Below are 22,227 nucleotides of genomic sequence, written 5' to 3'. Positions count from 1 at the left end.
GTAAATAGCACTGATATATGGATGTATGACATTAGCTCTTGATTTCACCCAGATTGTTCAGAGGACCATATTGAGAAGTGGAGAATTGGGGTTTTGTTAGAAGCCACCACACCTGTCCTCCAGTTAACTGGTGTGTTTCAATTCACACAAAGGAAATGTGGACTAAAACAATGGAGTCTTTTTTTTTTCAAGACACAGTTTCTCAGTGTATCCTTGGTATTTTGGACTCACTTTGTAGACCAGGCTGGCCTCGAACTTAAAGATCCGCCTGCCTCTGACTCCCAAGTGCTGCAATTAAAGGTGTGTGCCACCATGCCCAGTCTTGACAGCTGGCCTAATGCTCATGAACTGGAAGTGGCAGAGTATATTTACATGAATTGTTTTACAACTAAAATGTGGTGGTGGCTATTTGTCATTATCACAAAACTCAGGTCCAAGTGGATTGAAAACCTCAACATAAAACCAGAGAAACTAAATCGGTTAGAAGAAAAAGTGGGGAAGAGCCTGGAACACATTGGCACAGGAGACAACTTCCTGAACAGAACACCAACAGCCCAGGTCTTAAGGTCAACGATTAATAATTGGGACCTCATGAGGCTGAGAACCAAGCGACGGCCTACAGATTGTGAAAAGATCTTCACCAACCCTACATCTGACAAAGGTCTAATATTCAAAATACATAAAGAACTCAAGAAACTAAACACCACTAAACCAAATAGCCCAATTGAGAAATGAGGCTCAGAACTAAACAGAGAATTCTCAAAAGAGGAATATCAAATGGCTAAGAAACACTTAAAGAAATGCTCAACGTCTTTAGTCATCAGAGAAACGCAAAACAAAATGATTCTGAGATTCTATCTTACACCCATCAGAAAGGCTAAGATTAAAAATCCAAGTGACACCACATACTGGTGAGGGAGGATGTGGAGAAAGAGGAATATCCTTCATTGCTGATGGGAATGCAAACTTGTACAACCACTTTGGAAATCTATCTGGCACTTTCTCAGAAAACTGGCAATGGGGCTTCCTCAAGACCCAGCTATTCCACTCCTTGGAATATTCCCAGAAGATGCTCCAGCACACAACAAGAAAATTTGCTCCACCATGTTCATAGCAGCCTTACTCATAATAGCCAGAACATGGAAACAGCCTAAGTGTCCCTCAGTAGAAGAATGGGTAAAGAAACTGTGGTATCAGTTAAGTGGAGAGGGGGGACAGACTTTCACACGAACTCTGGTGCCCCATATTTGTCCATGTCCCCTTGATGAGAAGGCCTGATGGCACTCGGAGGAAAGATAGCAGACTACCAAGAAGAGACTTGATACCCTAGCATCATATTCAGGGGGAGGAGGTCCCCTGCAGTCCCAGTCATAGGGAAGGGGAATGGGGTGAAAGCGGGAGGGAGGGAGGAATGAGAGGATACATGGGATGGGATAGCAATTGAGATGTAATATGAATGATTTTATTGTTCAATAAAAAACAGTAAAAAACAACAACAACAACAAAAAGAAACTGTGGTACATTTACACTACGGAATACTACTCAACTACTAAAAACAAGGAATGTCTGAAATTTGTGGACAAATGGATTGAAGTAGAAATGATCATAATGAGTGAGTTAACCCAGAAACAGAGAGACTCAAATGGTATATACTCACTTATAACCAGACACTAGCCCAAGGGACATGTCCCATGAAAGTCTTCACCTACCAGGAGAGTGGGATAGATGTGAGGGCATCCTAATGGGACTCAAGGTGAGAGAAATATGGGAGAATGGGGAGATAGAAGGATCCAGAGGATCCTAGAAACCTACAAGTAGAACATTATGACAGGCAGATCTGGGCACAGGGGTCTGCTCAAACTATGGCTCAACCAAGGACAATACGTGCAGTAAACATTGAACCCCTACTCAGATCTAGCCAAAGGACAGGTCATTCTCTACAGATGAGTGAAGAGTGGGGACTGACTTTCACATGAACTCTGGTGCCTCACCTTTGACCATGTCCCCTGGATGGGGAGACCTGGTGGCACTCAGAGGAAGGATAGCAGGCTACCAAGAAGAGACTTTATACCCTATGATCATATACAGGGGGAGGAGGTCCCCCTTAGTCACAGTCATAGGGGAGGGGAGTAAGGGGAAAATGGGAGGGAGGGAGGAATGGGAGGATACAAGGGATGGGATAACAATTGAGATATAATATGAATGACTTAATAAATTAATTAATTAAAAAAGGAAAATGTGACACATTTACACAGTGGAATATCACTCAGCTGTTAAAAATAAAATCCACAGGTAAATGGATGAAACTGGAACAAATTGTCCTGAGTGAGGTATCCCAGGCCCAGAAAGACAAATATGATTATATATGGATATTAGCTGTTAAGTCAATGATAACCAAGCTACAATCTTTAGAACCACAGAGGTTAGGTATAGAATAAGAGACTTAGGGAAATGGATAGATCTCCTTAGGAAATGGAAATAGAATAGATAGTTATGGATGGATAGAGGGGTAGGAACTAGAACAGAAGGATCAAATGGGGCGGGGAAGAGTGAATTCAAGGCCAAAATGGGCAACTTAATGAGAATGTGTCTCAAAAGAAAAAAATAAATCAAGGAAAGACTTACAATGTAGCTTAGTGGTAGAACACGTATCTGGAATGAATGAGGCCCTAGGTTTCATTCCTAGAACTACAAAACAGCAATCACCAACCCTCCGCACCTCGCTTCATTACCTTCAAGAGTAGCTTACATTAATGATGGTACCCTTGATGAATGAACAATTGTACCTAGAGGCAGTGTGAACATTCTGGCCTCATGGAGGGCATCCTTCTGATCTTGAGGGAGGAGGGGGCAGTGGAGTCTGATGACCTGCAGATCAATATTTTTCTGGATGACTTTCATCATAAGTGACTCTCCTTTGGGGATAAGGAATGGCTGACAAGAAATCATTCAAGGTTATCAGATAAATGATAGTTTCTAAAGTATTCAAGGGCAACGTTTGGAATTTAAACCATTGGCCAGACAGGGAAGTACACTGAATGCTACAAGTTACCTGGAAGTTGTGTGGACGTTAAGATCACGAGGCAATGTTTCTAATATCGTTCATATAAATGTTTAGCGTAGTGACCAGAGTCATTGGAAGAAAGCAGTGTTCTGATTTCAGAAACTTGTGAAATACAAATTTAAGCTCGTTTTGATTCTTTTCTCAGAGAAGACAAGCCAGAGGATCCAGAACTAATAGGGGAGATCATTCTCCTTGACTCCACAAGGCCATCAGCAAGAACACTGTTAAAAGTAACCATGAAAAAAAAGCATAGATGCCCAAACATAGCCCAGTAGAAGTGGATGGCTTCAAGAGTTTGAAATTTTGATCCAAAATACAAGAAACTAAATAAGAAAATTACAATGTCTAGTACTCGTTAAAATGTTCTAGTTCAAAGAGGCTGTGACAGAAATCTGATTCTACTAGCCCTTCTAGCTAGTAGAACAGATCACCACTAGACCTAGGATTCATTCTTATCTCTTAGGTCTAAGCTGCAGTTGATACGAGTAAAGAAGTAGGAAGCAGCAAATTGCCAGAAGGATACAGGCTTCAGTAACAGGTAAGCAATGCAAAATATGCCTTTAGACTGCACGAGCAATGATTCACGGGTTCAACGTCCTAATGTGCACAAAGTGCCCTTCCTGACCCTCCAAAGGTGAGTCCTAGCCCCCTCATTTATGTCCTGCTGTCTGTCCCAAGCCAGGACCAAGCCTCCTTCACCCGGAGAGAAGCTTTAGATGATCATGTAAATTCCTACTTCAATTTCATTATTCCAAAATGCCCCTGGGAAAGCCAGCTTTGATAGGGTGTTATGGTGAGAGACACCACAATGAATAATTAGCTCAAAATTGGCACATATAATAGTCTGCCCCACAACCCACTCAATATCAAAGCTGTTGGAATAGAGGCATTAAGAAAATAGAATCTATGCCTCGTTTTTAAGTCAAATTGCTGATTTAACCATTCAGGCTTTAACTATAGCTAATTGACACAAAATACGCCCTCCAACAGCCTTTAGACCCTAAATTGCTTGCTTTTAGTTATACAAAGCAGATTGTTATAAAGGGCAAATATAAAAATTTCCCCTTAATCTCACTCAGAATTATGGGGAAAGTTAAGATTACATTTTAGAACACTTAAACATTTGACATATCTTTATAGAATATAATTTATAATTAGGCCATAAGCTATGATTGTGTGTTTCTAACTCTACTGGAAAAGAATGGTGGTTAAAAAGAGCAAGACACTGAATTGAGTTGCACTGACCCAGAGAGCCAGTGTTTCTCAATGCCCCTGGTGGCTAGGAACTGGGCTCCAGAGAAAACAATTTAAATCTCTTAAATCAGAAAGCTACTTCAACTGAAGGCTGAAGTTGACACAGGTTTTCTATAAAAGACCGGATAGGAAATATTTTCACATTTGAGGACTCTGCTGCCATAGCACAAAAGCACCCACAGACACCATGCAAATGAATGTATGGCGGCACTCCAATAGAACTTTATTTACAGTCACTCAAATTTGCATGCCATATAATTTCCACGTGTCATGAAATAGTGTTCGTGGTTTTTTTATTTACCCATTTGAAAATACACAAATTATTCTTAGCTCATAGATCATAACAGAAGCAAACACACCTCAGCAATGAGGCTGAGAGTGTGACTCAGTGCTATTGCGCCATGGCTGTGATGCTCTGGGCCTAATTTTCAGTAACTACAGCTTTAGGAGATGCGCAATGATGTAGACTAGTCCTGGGCCTTAATGTGGTGAGCTGTGATGTGAAACCTTTAAATTGGCAACTTACCTAAAAAGGAGAAGTCTTCCTTTTCTCTTCTCAAGGTGCTCACTTGGAAACAGAAAACAACTAATGCTGTCTGAGAGGTATGGTCATTATATTCCAGTATCATCTATTTTCCCAAGGGAAGTATGAATTTGGCACAGGTAAGGTGTGGTATAGAGATAGCTTGCTTTTGTTAGTTCTTCATATAAGACGTTTCTTTCTTTGTGTCTTCCTTGTACCTTCCTTCTTCTAGCAGTCTTTCAATAACTATAGTTTCTTTTCAGTGTTTTTAGAATTCAAGACATTTTCTGAAAACCCATTACCAGCATTTATTCCTGACTTAGAATCTTCCATTTGCTTATCTTCTAGAACGGTTCATTTTGCCATAAGTCTATTCTGATTCTGGAGCATTCTTAGGTGGAGAGTGTTAATTTTATTGGCAAATTTTTAAGGAAATAAGAAAGAACATAAAAGCTTCCTTGGTTCCCTTTCTACAAAGGGAGAACCCACACTCCACTATGGCTGTAAAACAATGACATTTAAAATGTCACTAGTGCCGGGCATGGTGGTGCACACCTTTAATCCCAGCACTTGGGAGGCAGAGACAGGTGGATCACTGTGAATTCAAGGCCAGCCTGGTCTACAACGTGATCTGGGACAGCCAAGGCTACACAGAGAAATCCTGTCTCAAAAAAAATGTAATGCCACCAGTCCTACTAACAGCAACCCTGGGGGTGGATATTTAAGATGCTATGGTGAAGGCCTGGGTATAAATAAGTGATAGAACACTTCTCTAGTGTGCATGTGGTCCCTTCCCCGGAACCACACGATGGTGAAAACAGCTACACCAGCTCATTTTTATTAATTAATTAATTTACTTTACATCCTGATCACAGTTTCCCCTCCTTCCTCTCCTTCCAGTCCCTTCCTCTCACCTCACCCTGACACCCCTTTCTTCCCTTTCTCCTCAGAGAAGGCTCAGTAAAAGGGAGGCCTCCCATGGATATTAACCTACTTTGGCATATCAAATTGTAGTACAACTAGGCACATTGTCGCCTATTGTGGCTAGGCAAGGAAGCCTAGTTAGGGGAAAGAGATCCCAAGGCAGGCAATAGCTACACCAACTCTTAAAGTGACATCTAGACATATGTTAGGTACAGTTGATGTTGGTGCTAATGTGGAGAAGCCAGAATGTGTACTTATGAACATGCAAGTGTTATTATTAGCTTCTTAGAGTTACTCCCAAGGGACAGGTGACAAGCTGACTTTATCTGATGGGACAAAACACCTGGGTTGCAAATGTGACTATACCACTGTTTTAGCTCATGACTAGCTGACAATAAAGGGGGAGTAATGGATTTCTGTGAGACTTTTCCTTGAGTAACATGGAAGGGTTTGAGTAGATCCTTAAAAACCCTCCCATCTTATAATGCCTACATGTTTTGAGCTGTTGCTAGGTGCTACCTCATAACATCAAAGAAATGACTGACAAGGATATATCTCAAGCTGTTATCACTTGATTGTGCATAATGGGAGCAAAATAGATTGTGTTTGCAACATTCTCGCCCTAGTTAGCGTTATAGTCTCCACAACATGAACTTTAGACCTGGTTTAGAAAGGATGAGTATTTACTAGATACTCCAAAGGGTGGTAAATTGCCATTCCAGACAAGAAGTTGTCTTCAGGAAACCTATCTCTCTATGGACAATGGCATTTGATTGCCTTTGGACGGGTTAGTTTATAAAAATCTTTGGGACAAAAGGCCAACTTCTCTGAGGATTTTCTCTTCATTCTCCACCATGAACTCTAGTTCAAGTAAACCTCTTCATTGTTACTGGACACATCTTAATAAGTTGTATATTTTTAAACAATTTTATATCCCCTGAGTGTCTTGCCTTATTCTAACACGATAGAACATGCATAATCCAGATGTGAGGGAAATGGGGACCCTGCAGCTGGCAGGCAGTGCTCTCTGACTTGTGCAAGGCTCAAAAGTACTGGCTAAAACCCAGGAGGGAAAAGAACAACAGGAAAAACATCTGTTTTCAAGTTCGTTGCTTGGGGTAGGGGAGACGGGGAAGCCGGTTGTTTATAGAACAATTTATGGTTACAATTTCAGTGGTTGATTGCTTGATTCCTTCATCCAGTTCCTAATCACAGATCAAACAGAGGCTTCAATAATGGAATAATTTTAGGCATGATTACAAACTGTCTCCTACTGAGGGCTTTTCCATAGAAACAAGGAGCTTTTGCCCCACCCCAGCCCACCACGACAAACACACTCCCTCACTTCCCCCTTCACACAGTGAAGCAGCCATCAGAAGGAATGGTGGGACTGAAGTCCATCCCCAAGTTGGGGGATAGCACTCCCTATCCAATCCCACTAACATTTCTTTCCTTTGTGTGGGCGGGGTGGGTGGTTAGGAATGGAATAGGGCAATGAGTGCCAAAGGAGACACCTTTCTCCTTCGGTTATGACCAACTGAGCCAGTCTTATCTTCCATCTTTGACAACAACCCCAGATACTTATCACTTTGTTCTACCATATTAACATAGCTCATTATTTATTCCCTTCCAAATCAGGTCTACATCTGAGGTTCTCCATGACAGAACTCAGCCTTACGTGGCTTCTAAGTACCACGCCAGCAGTTTCCCGAGATCCTCTATACTCATTCTTGCCATTTGAGAACTAACAAATCTGTTTTCTCTAAGTGGATCACACTTCCCCATCTTCTCTTAGGGCAAACTCACTTTTCTTTGAAAACCTACAGTTGGGTTTTCTGTTGCTAGTCTTCTTTTTAGCTCCAGGCGACATCAGTCACTCTCCTCCAATTGACTCCATTTTGTCCAGATTTGACCATATCACGTTAAAAACATAATAAACATCCTTCTATACTTTCATCTGTATATTACACCCCTTAGGGACTGTGGAGTTTTTTTTTGAAGGTCTGTGGATCATGTTCCATTTTCACATGTGTCCTGCTCTCATGATACCTAGCTAAACCACTACTTGGCAACTTTGTAGACTGAGTCTGACTGGCGCAATAGTTAAGTATATATTTATATAAGATTCATAGCACAGACAGATCTTCTTTGTAGGACATGAATAACTTTGTATCTTTCTCACCATGCAGTTATCTATTCTCAGCCATGCTAGTGATACTGTGTTTCCTCCTAGTCAAGGAAAGATCTATTGTGTCTATGAACACAATAGACACTGGGGCATGTGAGATAGCTTCTTCGGGTTGTAGCTGATATAACAGGATACATATCACAATCAGTTTCAGGAAATAGAGAACTTAAAATATATTACTGGACAGTTACAGGCTGAGCTGCTTTAAGAACTATGTTGGCCATGGGTGCAGAGTCCCACATTGCAGACGTGACCTTTACACAAGTCTTGGACAGCAAAGGAAAGCAGGAGTTACCATTGAGGTTAATGGGTTCTAGAAGAAATAGATACAAACAGGCCAACGTCTTCTGTTCCTGAGGGCTAGTAAAAGATCACAGTGGGCAGAGCCTAAAAGAATGATCAGCACCTGAGACTGTCATTACTGCATATGGTGTCAAATAAAGGAGAGGAGATGAAGAAAAGAATAAACTCGATGAAATTATTGAGGAGCTCACATTACTTGCATTTTTCCCTAGTGAGGGATCACTGAATCACCTGTTAAATAGCTCATCCTAAAGTCATTAAGAGTTTTGCTTGATATCAAAGAGAGCTTTGTGAATTTAAATAACACTTCCCATTTGTAAAAGGGGGAATTTTAAAAGAAAATTATGACGGCACTTGATAGACCAGCAGACACGTTGAAGTTCCCTATCTTCCTAAGAGAGAGAAGATGGTTTCAGTGTTATCTTCTAACTCACATATAGTATAAGGCTCCCAACTGCTTGTTTAACATTGTGAGTCTGGAAAGAAGGCAAAGATTCCCTGGAAAACACTGAGATATCAAGTACTGTATGTTTTCATGTAACTACATTTTAAGAGTAAGATACTTGTCCTCATTATATAAATACCGACCTTTTCCTGAGTGCCAGGCCCCGGGAGGAATGGATGACACAAGGTAAATGAGGCTTCAGTACCAGACTCAAGAAGCATAATCCATCCTAAACAGCCTTCAAAGAAAGAAAGAAAGAGAGAGAGAGAGAAAGAAAGAAAGAAAGAAAAAAGACAGACAGACGGGCAGAAGCACAATCCAGCAAGGGATATAGTCAACTAGAAAAACAAGCTGCATCGTGTTGTGCCACCTCACTGTCACTTCTCTCTTAAAGGGCATCAGTGTCCCCCTACTGTCCAGGTCCAATGAATTTTATTTTAAAAGGTAGTGTGGTTAAGAGCAGAATGGGGGCATTTATTGAAGAATAAATTGGATGTTGCAGCCAAGAGTTTTATGAAGAGAAAGAATCAAGTGCAAGCCCCATGATGCAGCAGTAGTTTAAGAAAAAGCAAGGAAGTAGATTGCAATTAACAAGAGACCCACAACTGTCAGCATGCAAAGAGACTTGGGAGTGCTCAGCCCTGGATGGGATTTCTATCACACACACACACCTGCCATGAAGCCTCGGAGATCTTTGTGGAAGGGAAGGAAAGATTGGAAGAGGCAGAGGTAGTAGATGCCTACAAGGAAACAGTGTCTTCCAGGCACAAAGTGGAAGATGCACATATGAACTCACAGCCACTGTGGCAGCACGCATAACACTTGCACAAGCTGAAGCCAGTCAAATCCTAGCATGGAAGAGAGGAAATGAGTCCCACTCCTAGCTAAGAACTACTCATATTGGATTGCTGTTGGGAGAGGGAGAGCCAGTTTTCTTCAATGGAGTGACACCTAGTATATCATCATAGGCTCATCACTGGGGTGAGCATGTAGATGAAAGACTGCAGGAGTAGGGGTAGCTTACATCTTTAGTCTTCTGGGTAAGCCAGGAATGGCTGGCTGACACACTGGACTTCACGGAGGGGAGAAAACTCAAAGTTGCATTAGTAGAGGGGGTAGGGTAGAGAGGGTGCATATGGGAGGAGTTGGGAGGGTGAGTGTTGAAAACAGATTGCATGAAATTATAAAAGAATCCATTAAAACACTGCATAAAAACAGAAAAAGTGAAGAGACCAGTGGGATTAAGGAGACGTGGGCATGGAGCTGAGTAATAAAATAAGACGTCAGAGAGAAGGGTGGGGAGCAGAGGGCAGACTGTACAGGGAGCCTGTACAGGAACTAGACAGGGAGCCACTGTGGGATATAGGACAATGGCCTGACAAGCAGAGGGCTGACACTGAGGTGTGACTAGGTAGATGGAAGATTCAACAAGGGTGTGACTCACATTGCAATCCCAGACCCCGGCAGGCTGAGGCAGGACTGACACAAGCCTAAGTAAAGCCGGGCTGGATTATATACTAAGACGCTGTCACAAAACAATAACAAAAAAGGCTATAGGAGGCCAATTACAGACCAGAAAAACTAGCTAGTAGTTTTATAGAAACCCATAGTATTTAAGAAATTAAAACCCATAGTGTTGGCAAGAGACAGGCAGGATTCCTAATATATAATGAACGGCAAAGTACATTGAATGTGCTAATGGCTATGTGGCCTAAGAGACAAGAAAGAGCATGAAACAGACTGAGTATTGCCACTTGAGCAACTGGAAGGTCACAGCTGTCATTTACTGAGGTGAGAAATACCTTAAAACATCCAAGTTCTAACTAAAAGTCTGAGATACCAAGGAAACTCGCCAGTAGAACTGAGGAATGTGATGTCGGTTAATAGCAATCTGAAGAGCTCCAAAGGAGAGGGGCGCCTGGAGGTGTACATGAAAACAAAACATCGCCTCTGCCTTGCCACATCCTCTATTACCCTTTGACTGTAACCATCCTCAAATATCAAAAGCAGGCTGCATGTGTTTCAACCAACCTTCTCCTTCTCTTCTTTCTGCACCAAGCTCAACTTGGCCTTTGTTTGTGGGTCTTTGGTCTTCAAAAGCAGGGGTTCCACAGAAGGAAGTATTATAATAAAGGACATAGTGGAGATTCTGCTACACTAATGACTTGTCTTTCACAGAAGGAGGTTCTTTTCAGTGGAGTATTCTTTATATACTCTTCCAATGCCCGCTACCATTGAAATGTGAAAAGCTGGATATCTGCATAACAGTATCTCAGAGACCATACAAGGTTCTTGAGAGACCAACGCCTAAGCACTTCTGTAAAGGCAGATCTACTATCAGTTCCCATGCTGTCAGACAAAACTGTTGGGGATTCTTGGTACATTATTTTGAGTGATAGCAATCAAAGCAGGACAATCATAGTGTTTTATTTCATGTAAGGCCAAAATAAGTCAAAATAAACCAGACCCTAAAAACTGATCTGTTTGGGCAGTGCTGGCACACGCCTTTAAACCCGGCACTCAGGAGGCAGAGGCAGGCAAATCTCTGTGAGTTCGAGGCCAGCCTGGTCTACAAAGCAAGTCCAAGACATCCAGGGCTCTGGCATAAAGCTCTGACAGGGCTTTGTCTAAAAACAAACAAATAGACAGACAGACAGACAGACAACCTGAACAAAACAAAGGTGATGTGAAAAGCCTCATCTTTTCGCCTCACTCACTGAGTATATCATTAGCTTCTTACTAACGTGATTCTCGGGCTGGAATATCAGATTGCACTAATTATTGCCATCAGTTCTGTGACTCTGTAAATGAGATTCACACAAGTTTAAAAGTGCTAAACTAACTATGAAAGCTGGGAAACACAGTCTGCTTTCAATTAGCCCTAGAGCTTTAAAAAGCAGGTATCTAACAGAAGCCGAATGAGAAAATACATAAGTGTCATCAACTCTGCTACAGCCTCAAGTGTTCAAAGAACGGGTCCCTTATGTCTTCTTCTTGAAAGGAGAGCTCTGTGGGGCTGAGGGGGTACAGAATACAGGGTAACGGTCATATGTATAAAACTTGACAAATGACTTCTTCCTTCTCTCACTTGGGCACCAAAAATCATTTGCAGATCCTCACTTGCCCATGCTTCTGAGCCTCTGAAGAAAGGAGAGGCAACCAAGTCAGCTATAAGGCCCCACTACAGGCCCCTTGGAACTATGGGAGATGCCTGACAATGTAAAGCAATTACTCAATTTACCATGGCAATACAAAAAAATGGAAATGGCCCCATGATTCTAGTTGGAGCAGTTTAAGATTCCTTGGTACAGCAATGGTTTAGTCTTGTCATATTTTTTAAATTAAACATCACTATGCACATTTACAGTTTGTCCGTCTACAAAGCTGGCTGTGCATATTTTCTCCCAACTAATTCTTTCTATGTAGCACTCACAATAAGTACTAGAGGCTCTCATCTTCTAGCATATCCCCTCATTTTATAGATGCATAAACTCAGGCTTGAAGAAGTGACCTGATAAAGGTCTCTCTGAATTTAAGGACAGGAGTTGGACTATAATCTAGGTTGGCTGGTTTCTGATTCTTGGCCTTTGTCCGTGCATTGTTCCAGCTTCTTGGTGTTTCTATCTTTATGTTTATTTCTATACTCCTTCTTAGCACAGTAGGTCGCTCACAGGTGATCACACCCTTAGAACATGAAAGCTTAGTAAAGCCTCATTATTTTATTGCATTGCCTCACCCTCAAGCCTTGGTCATGTTTTGCTAAAAAAAAAAAAAAATCTCCTTTTGCTGAAAATGTCGCAATAGGCACCTTTATTACTCCACACATGTTGCTTTCTCCTCGGGGATTATTAGAAAATATCTCAGGAGATAGTTTCTTAATTTAATTTTTATGATACCTCGTCTACTCTCTGGTTAACCCTGACCTTAGAGTATTGAAATATTGCATGTATTTCCCCATGGCAAATCACAGATCCAGTTTTAATTTAATCTATAAGTTCCAATGTAACTTGTTGACAGCGAGAAAGAGAGGAAAAGGGGGGATAGGATATTACTTACTTTCTCATTCTTATTTTCTCAAGCATCACTATAATATAGTGTACATTATAGGCAACTTGAAGAAGCACGAGAGAGAGAGAGAGAGAGAGAGAGAGAGAGAGAGAGAGAGAGAGAGAGAGAGAGAGAGAGAGCACTCAGTAGAAGACCTTGCCAGTCCTATAGAATAGGTCTTGTTACTTCCTGATTTATTTGGATTTATATGGGAAGGGAAATGAGAGTATCAGCTGTGATACATATCCTTTCCCACGTGTTGTCTGCTTTAGATTATAAGCTCCCAGAAGACAAGGCTACCTTAATTCTCTGTTCAGTGCCTGTTAAGGATCTTATGGCTGACAGGCAATGAAATTTGTTCTATTCTCTCAACAATAGACCTGATGTTTCTAAGAGGAAAAAAAGTGGGGGGAGGGAATAAAGTTACAAACAATTGGTTAAATGTGAACATTTCTAGCCTACTCTGCCTTGAGCCAGAAAACCTAATGGATTTGGGGTTTTCCTACCATGCACCTCCGTCTCATTATCCTTGCTTATAATGGTCTTTTCTTCAACCTGATAAAACGTCTTCGAAGTGCTGTATTAACATTCTACAGATTTACTTGATACAAAACAGCATAAATGAAAATCTACTTTATTATATCTAGTGAAATAGAAAGGGCTAAATTCAAAGCTACTATAGTCAAATTTTATTTGTTAGCAGCTGTACCCATGGTTTGAAATATCTCTATTTGATTTTACATATCAACATAATAGTTAAAATGTATCTGTAAATAATGACAAGAGTTGGACAAAAGCAGAAAGAGCAAGAGGAATGGAAACAGTTTTGATGGAAATTATGGACATCTACAAGATCAACAAGGGACAATACTGCATTTAAAAATATGAGAGTAGGAAAAATATGGAAGCAGGGACTGGAGAGATGGATCCGTAGTTAAGAGTGCAGTGGTGAGCCTGACGTGGCGGCGCACGCCTGTAATTCCAGCACTCGGGAGGCAGAGGCAGGCAGATCACTGTGAGCTCGAGGCCAGCCTGGTCTACAAAGTGAGTCCAGGACAGCCAAGGCTACACAGAGAAACCCTGTCTCGAAAAACAAAAAAAAAAGAGTGCAGTGGTGGGAGTTCAATTTCCAGTGTCCAAGCCATGTGGCTTACAACTGCCTGTAACTCCAGCTTGAGATAATCCAATACCTTCTCTGTCCACTGCAAGTACCTGCATACACATCACACACACACACACACACACACACACACACACACACACACACACAGAGAGAGAGAGAGAGAGAGAGAGAGAGAGAGAGAGAGAGAGACAGAGAGAGAGAGAGAGAGAGAGAGAGAGAGAGAGAGAGAGAAGGAGGAAGAGGAAAAAATATGGAGGTACATATACTAGTTTGTCTAGTGTGCATGCATTAAAAATACATAAACCTCAGCCATGGTATTGAGTAATCACCAAGTTGTGATACCCTACTTGTTTCCCCTACATCCATAAAAAGCTATCATCTGTTTCTCTTCAGTTCCAAAGGCTGAGAAGCAGAATCATTCCTGCGCCATCCAGCTTTCATTGTGCACTTCAATTACAAATGCAATTCAGGTATTCAAAGTAAACCATAGTTTACATGGACTGAATTTAAAATCAGCTCCAAGAGTATTATTTTACTTACAAATATTTGATGAGCACTGTAAAGGAGACACTGAAACTGCTCATATAGAAAGGAGTAAATGAGGCTTAACTCTCCTGGTGCATGGCTGTGCATGGCATTCCATGAATGGGGAGTACTGAATTACATGTCTCTTCAGTAACATATCCTGTGGTTTTCAGAGAGCCTTGAGCTCCCCAAATGGTCTAACTCTATCTCATTTCTTATAAGATCTCAGCATCTTTCCAATTGCACCTAATTATTTCTGAGACGCTGTGTTTATTTCATCCTTTGTGAATTTCTCAAGCCTTCTATATTTATGGAACCAGAAGCTAATTCCCCTTATTTCTAAGAGGTTATCAAATCAAAAGGACATCACAGGGACCATATTCTCCTGCACAGATTCAAAAGCAGGGTATTGTTTAAAGGTGTTTCAGTCAGAGGAATCTATAATGTTCATTTCTTCCCTGTACTTTTTATTCCTTTCTGTGCATCATCTATGTGGTATTGTCAAATCAATTCATATGAAAAAAGGAAAATGACTATGCATAATCTCCTCATATAGACCCGTATGCCTTTTCATTTTAATATAAAAACTATCAGTAAAGGCCATTTAAAGACACGTTTATGCCAGTTTAATATGAATGACATTCCACAGCTGTACATGTAGAAAAATCTCTTAGGTTTCCCAACAAATTAACAAGAGCTTCCAGAAAAGAGAAGGTAAACTGTGCCCTGTGGGCAGCAGATATCAAGCTGTAAATTACAGAAATCCTGAGAAGAAAGAACAAAGTGCCACTAACTGCCCTTTACAAGTGGCATCTAGCATCCACACCATCTGAAGTAGGAAAGCCAAAAAGGTTTCCAAACCACACAAGGCCTTGAAGAAATCCTTTCACAATATCACTGTCAAGTTGATGATGCAAGGCTGGTTGGTCTGTCTAGAAAACAATGTAGCCCAGTGGATAGTGAACCAATAGAAGAGATGAAATAAGAAGACCATGGTGCTACCCTTTTGGTGGTGCAGATACAATTTTACGATTAAGGATAAGGGCCATTCATAAAGGAGGAACTACTTCAAGTCCATAAATGGAACAAAAATATGCAGCAATTTCTAACTTGTGAGTTTATATTCCCCATTTTACAAATGCACAATATCTTCAGAGAGAGTGGGCGTGGGAGGTATGTAAATGACACCAAAGGCAATCAAACAAGCAAGCACAACAAGCAGACATAGTTAACTCCATGTCAAGGGACAAGACAGGATGCACTTTCCAGCATTTAATTCATTGCATGTACTTAGATAAGTTATTGTCGTGAGGCTTCAGAGAAGGCAGAAGGCAAGCGTTTTAATTCTCACCTCAGGACCCAACAGGACTTGGAGTGAGTGCTGAGGGAAGGGACATAAAGATTGCTACATAAATACTGAGAGGTCTTCTAAGGTAAACATACCTTTCTTGGCACCTAACCTGCTGCTCAGCACCACCTTAGCTATATCATTTGAGAGCTCACTTCCAATGCAGTCCTTTATTTCCATGATCTTTGATTCTTTTTGATGACTCCTCATAGGCAAGCTAGAAAGATACTGGATTTTCAGATACTCACATTAAAGAAGTTGATAATTGCATTTGCAGTGCTGAATTGCCACACTTGCTGGTAGAGGTTAGAACCAGAAGCAGTGCTTTAACTTCTTGTGACATTTACAAGAATTGTAATGCTGGCTTTTGCCAGAAAATGTATGTTTAATCTAAGCAGTTCTGATACATTGGAAAATTGGTCCCTACATATCCATTTCACAAAATTACACAGAATGTTAGAAAGAGAATTTGGCTCCTATCTCTGAAAACAACTAATTGTACCACTTTAGAGCTATAAAGACCCTTTGAGGTCATGTGCTTTAAACACTGGTTTTATTGATGAAGAAATGAGCTGGGAAGGAAGAAACAGTATGCCTAAATATGTAATAGTTAAGCTCACAGTTCAGGCTTTCTAATGCCCAAATGGGACTCTTTCCATTGCAGAAATAGGAAAAGCCAGGGCTAGGCCTGGCAGCATATGTTTGCAATCTCAGTCCTTGGGAAATGAAGGGATGGGAATCCTGAAGTTCAACAAGGCAGCCTGGGCTACATAGCAAGATCGTGATAGAAACACAAATGGGCAAAGTCAAATGCTTAATCTTTAATGCTTATGTCTTTTATTTAACAGGTAGTATGCCTTGAGTAGCACACATCAGAAGTATCCCTGAGACTAGAAGGATCATTCATATTCTATAATAGGCAAAGGAGGGATATGACCTAGTTCTAATGGTAAAACGGAGAAAAAACTGTGAAGCAGACATGTGACAAGAGACTATGCTGGGCTGTACTTGAGGACAAGGGAATATGCTATGCTGTTAATCATAGAGTGGACAGAAAAAGGAAATGACAATCAGTACTGAAGCCAGAAAAGCATGTGGCAGAGGAAATGAAAGAGTCCAAAGTGTAAAGTCCACAAAAGTAACAAAAACAATGTCCTTCAAGACATTGGCCAATGTCTAGCATGATCATGTTCATATACTTGAGCTTTAAACTGCGTCTACACCTGCTTCCACATATGTACATGTATCCCTTAAGAATCAGGGACAGGAAGTGAGCTTGCCTATCTCAGACCCTGTGAAGTACATGATACATAGACATTGAGGGAACAAATCTGAGCAAGATAGAAGAAGTCAGACTGGGTTGCTCAGATCTGCAAGGAAAAGATACAAAAGGCTGAATTCAAGAATTGGTTTTTACTGTTCTGACATCTAGTGAGAAAAGACACCGTCTCTAATTAAGAAATGTTTCTACTCTGGTGCCCCATATCTGACCACGTCCCCTGGATGGGGAGACCTGGTGGCACTCAGAGGAAGGACAGCAGGTTACCAAGAAGAGACTTGATACCCTATGAACATATACAGGGGGAGGAAGTCCCCCTCAGTCACAGTCATAGGGGAGGGGAGTAAGGGGAAAATGGGAGGGAGGGAGGAATGGGAGGATACAAGGGAGGGGATAACCATTGAGATGTAATATGAATAAATTCATAAAAATTAAAAAAATGTTTCTAAATCATTCAAGGCAAAGAAAATAAGAGCAGTAGGAATTTATAGACAGTGTGAATATGAGAGTGTGCATGGCATGTAGTAACCGAGGAGCATGGTGGAACAGGTCATAGGCATGAGCGCTGGCACAGCCAGGACATCCCTGAGCCTTAATAGTTCAGTCAGGCAACAGACACTGGGACTCAAGAAGGGACATAAAATAGACTTTGACATGAAGAACTAGGATAAGCACACAGAGGAAGAAGATACAAACAGTCCAGATGACACCTGATAGGCTGAGGTCAGATGTTCCGGAAGGAGGGCTCCCCCTTTCTGAGGACTAGAGGAGAGGAGATGGGGGAGGGAGGGGGGGACCAGGAGGCAACAATGGAGGGGGCTACAGTAGCAATGTAAAGTGAACAAATTTTTAAAAATAAAATAAAGATAAATCTTTTTTTTTAAAAGAACACTTGGAATTAAGACCTGCAAACTCAATAAGCATTTCCGAGTTCTAAAAGGAAGTATGAAGTACAAACTTGAGGGCAAGGATGTCAATTTATTTGGAAGCTAAGCTGGCTTTCATGTGCCCCATAAGACAGGAAGTGCCCTGGGATAGAAGCGTAGGGCCACCATTCCAACAAAGAGATATTGTTCTCTGCTAATGGTATTAGTAATGAGACCAGAGTTTCCATGGGAGGAGTTTGTTTATAGCCAGGTCTCCAAATGAAGGCATACACATTAACCAAGATTTGTCTATCCCCTTGCTCTAATTAAATTTTAGGGTTAGACACAATCATTCATCTGGTCTGAAACACTGATGAGCCCACTTGGAATGTAAAACCCCAAAGCAACTCAATATTTACTAAATTTAAAGGAAGCAATCAATTGTAATTCGAATTTATGCACATCCATTCCCCACTTCGGATCTGTCTTATTTCCCTTAAGTTCCTCTGGTCATTAAGATTGTCAGCAAAGTTATAGTCTTAATGTATCTACAATAACTAAAGGAAAATGTATCAGGCATGTACAGACAGAGACTTTATAGGCCTGGTACTCACAGCCACATTTCTCCATAGAGATCCTGGCATATTTAGTAAACGTTTACAGAATGAATGAAAAACACTTTATACCCCTTGAAAGATTATTTCACAGCTTATCGTGATAGTTCATGCTTACAATCCCAGAACTCAAGGGACTGAGCCACAAAGATTGCTGCAAATTCTTGATTGGCTTGGGGCTACATCAATGCGTGTTCCAGGCCAGCCCAGGCTACAATTTAACACCTTGCCTCACAACGGTTCTTTTCATGAACAACATCTCAGATACCCTGACCCAGCATATGAGTATGTCTGTGCACACAAGTACTCTCAACATTCCCATATGGTCATTATTCCCTTTGGTATGTGCATTTCTGTAACAAAACACTGAAATAATAACTATTTGTTTCCCAAGAAAGATGATTTGAATTAACATTTCCTCCAAACATGCCAATCATCCGGCACCTTAAAAATGAATTCAATTTCTATCAGGAAAGTTGTTCCCTTTTCCCTAAAAAGTAAATAACTTTTAAGGACACAATTGGCATTAACATCTCCAGTTCATAAAAACAGAGATTCAGTTTGCCCACCATGAAACCTGAAAGCCCAGTTTGCATCACTTTGCTAACTTAGAGCTCTTTTACTTCTGCTTAGGCTAAAATCCCACCTGTGCTCCCCGCTTTCCATTCTTAATACTTCTGAAGCTTCCATCTGCTTTCCTAAGGGGGTGACAAAAACCAGACTACACTTTCAGCCTCCTAGGATATCCTGCCCTGGAGATTCTCAGCAAGCATTTGGAAATTGGAGTTAGCCCAGAGCTCCAGAGTGAATTAAGGATTGGTGAGGTCAGTTTGGGAATCATTAGTGTATGGGTTAAAGGTGAAACTACGTGAAGAGATGAAATTATCCAGGGAGCCAACATAACAAGAGAAGATGCAGGTCAATGACAGGAAGTCAGGAGTTGCTCCATTTAAAGGGGTGAAGAGGAGGTCAATGTGTGCATATACATGCACACTGTGAACGACTATGCAATGCACTAGTGTTCTCTCTCTCTCTCTCTCTCTCTCTCTCTCTCTCTCTCTCTCTCTCTCTCTCTCTCTCTCTCTCTCTCTCTCTCTCTCTCTCTCTGTGTGTGTGTGTGTGTGTGTGTCCCAGAGAGCCAAACAAAGAAAACCTAATGAATACTGTGAACACACCAACACACCAAGAATAAACTGGCTTTGACAACTTTTAAGCAGAAGAAGATGTGTTCAGGTGCCAGAACCTGCAGGTGTTCAGATGACTGAAGCCAGAAGCAGCCACCAGATGCTAACCAATGGTGGTTTGGAACTTTGGGGCCAAGCAGTCGTCCCAATGTGGTCCCTGTGGGGATTGTGTGTGGCCAGCCACACAGGGATGTACACAAGATACATTGGTGGGGATCTTAAAGTACCAGAAGATTAAACATTAGTGAAAAGTAAGATTGGAATTGAGTATCCCCAAAATGAAGAAGACAACCAGTGCTGCCCACTCTTTCCTGTGTGCCAGAATCGATGTATCATATTCCTGTGCATGATTTCATTTTCACCCCCCCCCCACCGTGGCAGCTCTAAGAAGTTGCTACATTTTGCATAACCAGAACCAGCAAAAGTTAAATAAATTACTCAAGGTCACACAGTTAGACCATGGTAGTGCTAGGATGGGGCCCGAGTTCTATTTGAGGCTGAAAGTCCCTGCTGTCAACAAGTGAAGTTAACACCTCCATGCTCATGTTAGTCACATAGCTATGCTTGAGGAGAAGGAAGTTGATAGTGATGAAGTGTCTCTTAGTATCTGTTGGGTACTTTGCATTGAGTATCTCCTTTTCACATGTATGCCATCAACTTTCAGGCTATATTTAGGTAAACCTTATGAGGACATATTCAAAGAATTCTATTCTAGCTTCTTCTTTTAAGAAACTTGACTCTATATGACTGCAAAATAACTGGTTATCATTCAAATATATTTGCTACAGTTGTTCCCAACGGTTTGAATTGCTTTGAAAGTGTGGTATCATTGATTAGGTGGTTGTTTTTAAGGTCCAAATTAGTAAGAATCAAAGCATCAGATAACTGAGGGAAATTTGGCAGCATTCTCTCAAAAGGCTTCTTCTAGCCTTGAATTCTGACAATTCGTGCATGCAGACCTAGTTACAATAATGTTAAAGATGAGGGATTGGGCTTAGAATGGAAGTGCAGCGGCAGAACTGGTTGGCGTGTCAGCATCCTTTTAATCCTTAAAATAATATAAAAACAAACCAATGGCTAGTCAAGACATTGATTGATAACCCAAATAGAAACTTGGAAACTCTACACCAAAGGATGCACTGGAAATCCAACCAACTAAATTGCCTATGACCAAGCAAATAGGTTACAAGATCCAATTGGTCATCAGGGAAAATGAGAGACAGAGTGTCAGGGAATGAGTGACAAAAACTCCAGCAATTCATGTTTCACTGTCTATAGAAAAGCAAATGAGGTTCTGGTCTAAAGCAATTAGTATCAAAGCTAATTGTGCATGTGTGTAGCAATAATATTAGGCATTTGGGGTGGCTGCACTGATTGTTCCCTTTTTCCTCTGGATTACAAAAATCCGCTCAGACAGCTAAATAATAGCAAGTACTTAGTCAAATTGTTAATTATGAGGCAGAGATAATCATAATCTTATATATTTCCAAATCTGCATATACAATGAGGATTACCAAATTAGTTGCTGCTGTATTATTTTATGATGGTTGAAAAATATGCTAGCCCTGCAAACAGTTTTCATACCAGTCCACCAGAATTAAAAAATGGCCCCATCAATATTTACCAAAGCATTTTCCCCCATCTCACCACCTGTACTCTTTCCTTTCTAAGCCTGTATAAGGTTGCTCTGACAACTTCTGCTCCAACTTGGCAGTGCAATAATAAAAATGAGAGTATGTCAGAATGGTGCTACCATGTAATTTGTTTGTTTGTTTGTTTGTTTGTTGCTTTTTTGAGACAAGGTTTCTCTGTGTAGCCTTGGTTGTCCCGGACTTGCTTTCTAGACCAAGCTGGCCTCAAACTCACGGAGATCTGCCTGCCTCTGCCTCCTGAGTACTGGGATTACAGGTGTGTGCCATCATGCCCGGCCCATGGCACCCACTGCTGCTATGGGCTGCATCATACTTTTATGATTTTAAAACAGAAAGGAAATAAAAACTGCTAACACTTCTGTAAAAGCAATTATAAGGAAAATAGCTCATAGTAGAAATCGGACATGGTCAAAGTCACAGCTGTAGACAATAACAACATGTAATATTCTTGACATGAAGACGTGTATCCAATCTGTGATCTTTAAAATAGCCTCCCATGGTAATGCGGGATGAAGTGCTGTCTGTCTATACCTTTTTACCTCAACATATTACAAACAGATATAACATTAAACAGGGACTTTTCTCAGTTGTCAGATAGTCCACAAGATCCTAAAATGAATATGGAATCCCAGATCCTGAAAACTAAATTAGGCATCTTACAGAGGGCCCATCAAATCTATTTTTACAGGAGCTTGCCCTAGTGGAGGAATGCCAAACTCATCACCTTCTCATTCTCTGATTTATTTAGTGAAGGAGAGGTACAGGCATGTAGGAAGAGAAAACAGAGGCACTGGTAAACATTTCTGGACCCCAAAAACCTACAATACATCAAATACAAAACTGGTGGACATCACAGTTTTAGAAGAACACACTCCAAATAAGTAGAGC

General features: G+C 41.0%; 1 protein-coding gene across 5 annotated transcripts in view; it reads right to left on the bottom strand.

The window, feature by feature from the left end:
* Positions 1–22,227, bottom strand: part of HS6ST2 (heparan sulfate 6-O-sulfotransferase 2) — a 285,853-nt gene that overhangs the window by 57,692 nt on the left and 205,934 nt on the right. The window lies entirely within an intron of this gene.

This window comes from Acomys minous (assembly GCF_964271855.1).
Source record: "Acomys minous genome assembly, chromosome: 7".
Taxonomy (NCBI): Eukaryota; Metazoa; Chordata; class Mammalia; order Rodentia; family Muridae; genus Acomys; species Acomys minous.
The sequence above is the reverse complement of the archived record's forward strand: the minus strand, read 5'-3'. Positions and strand labels throughout refer to the sequence as shown.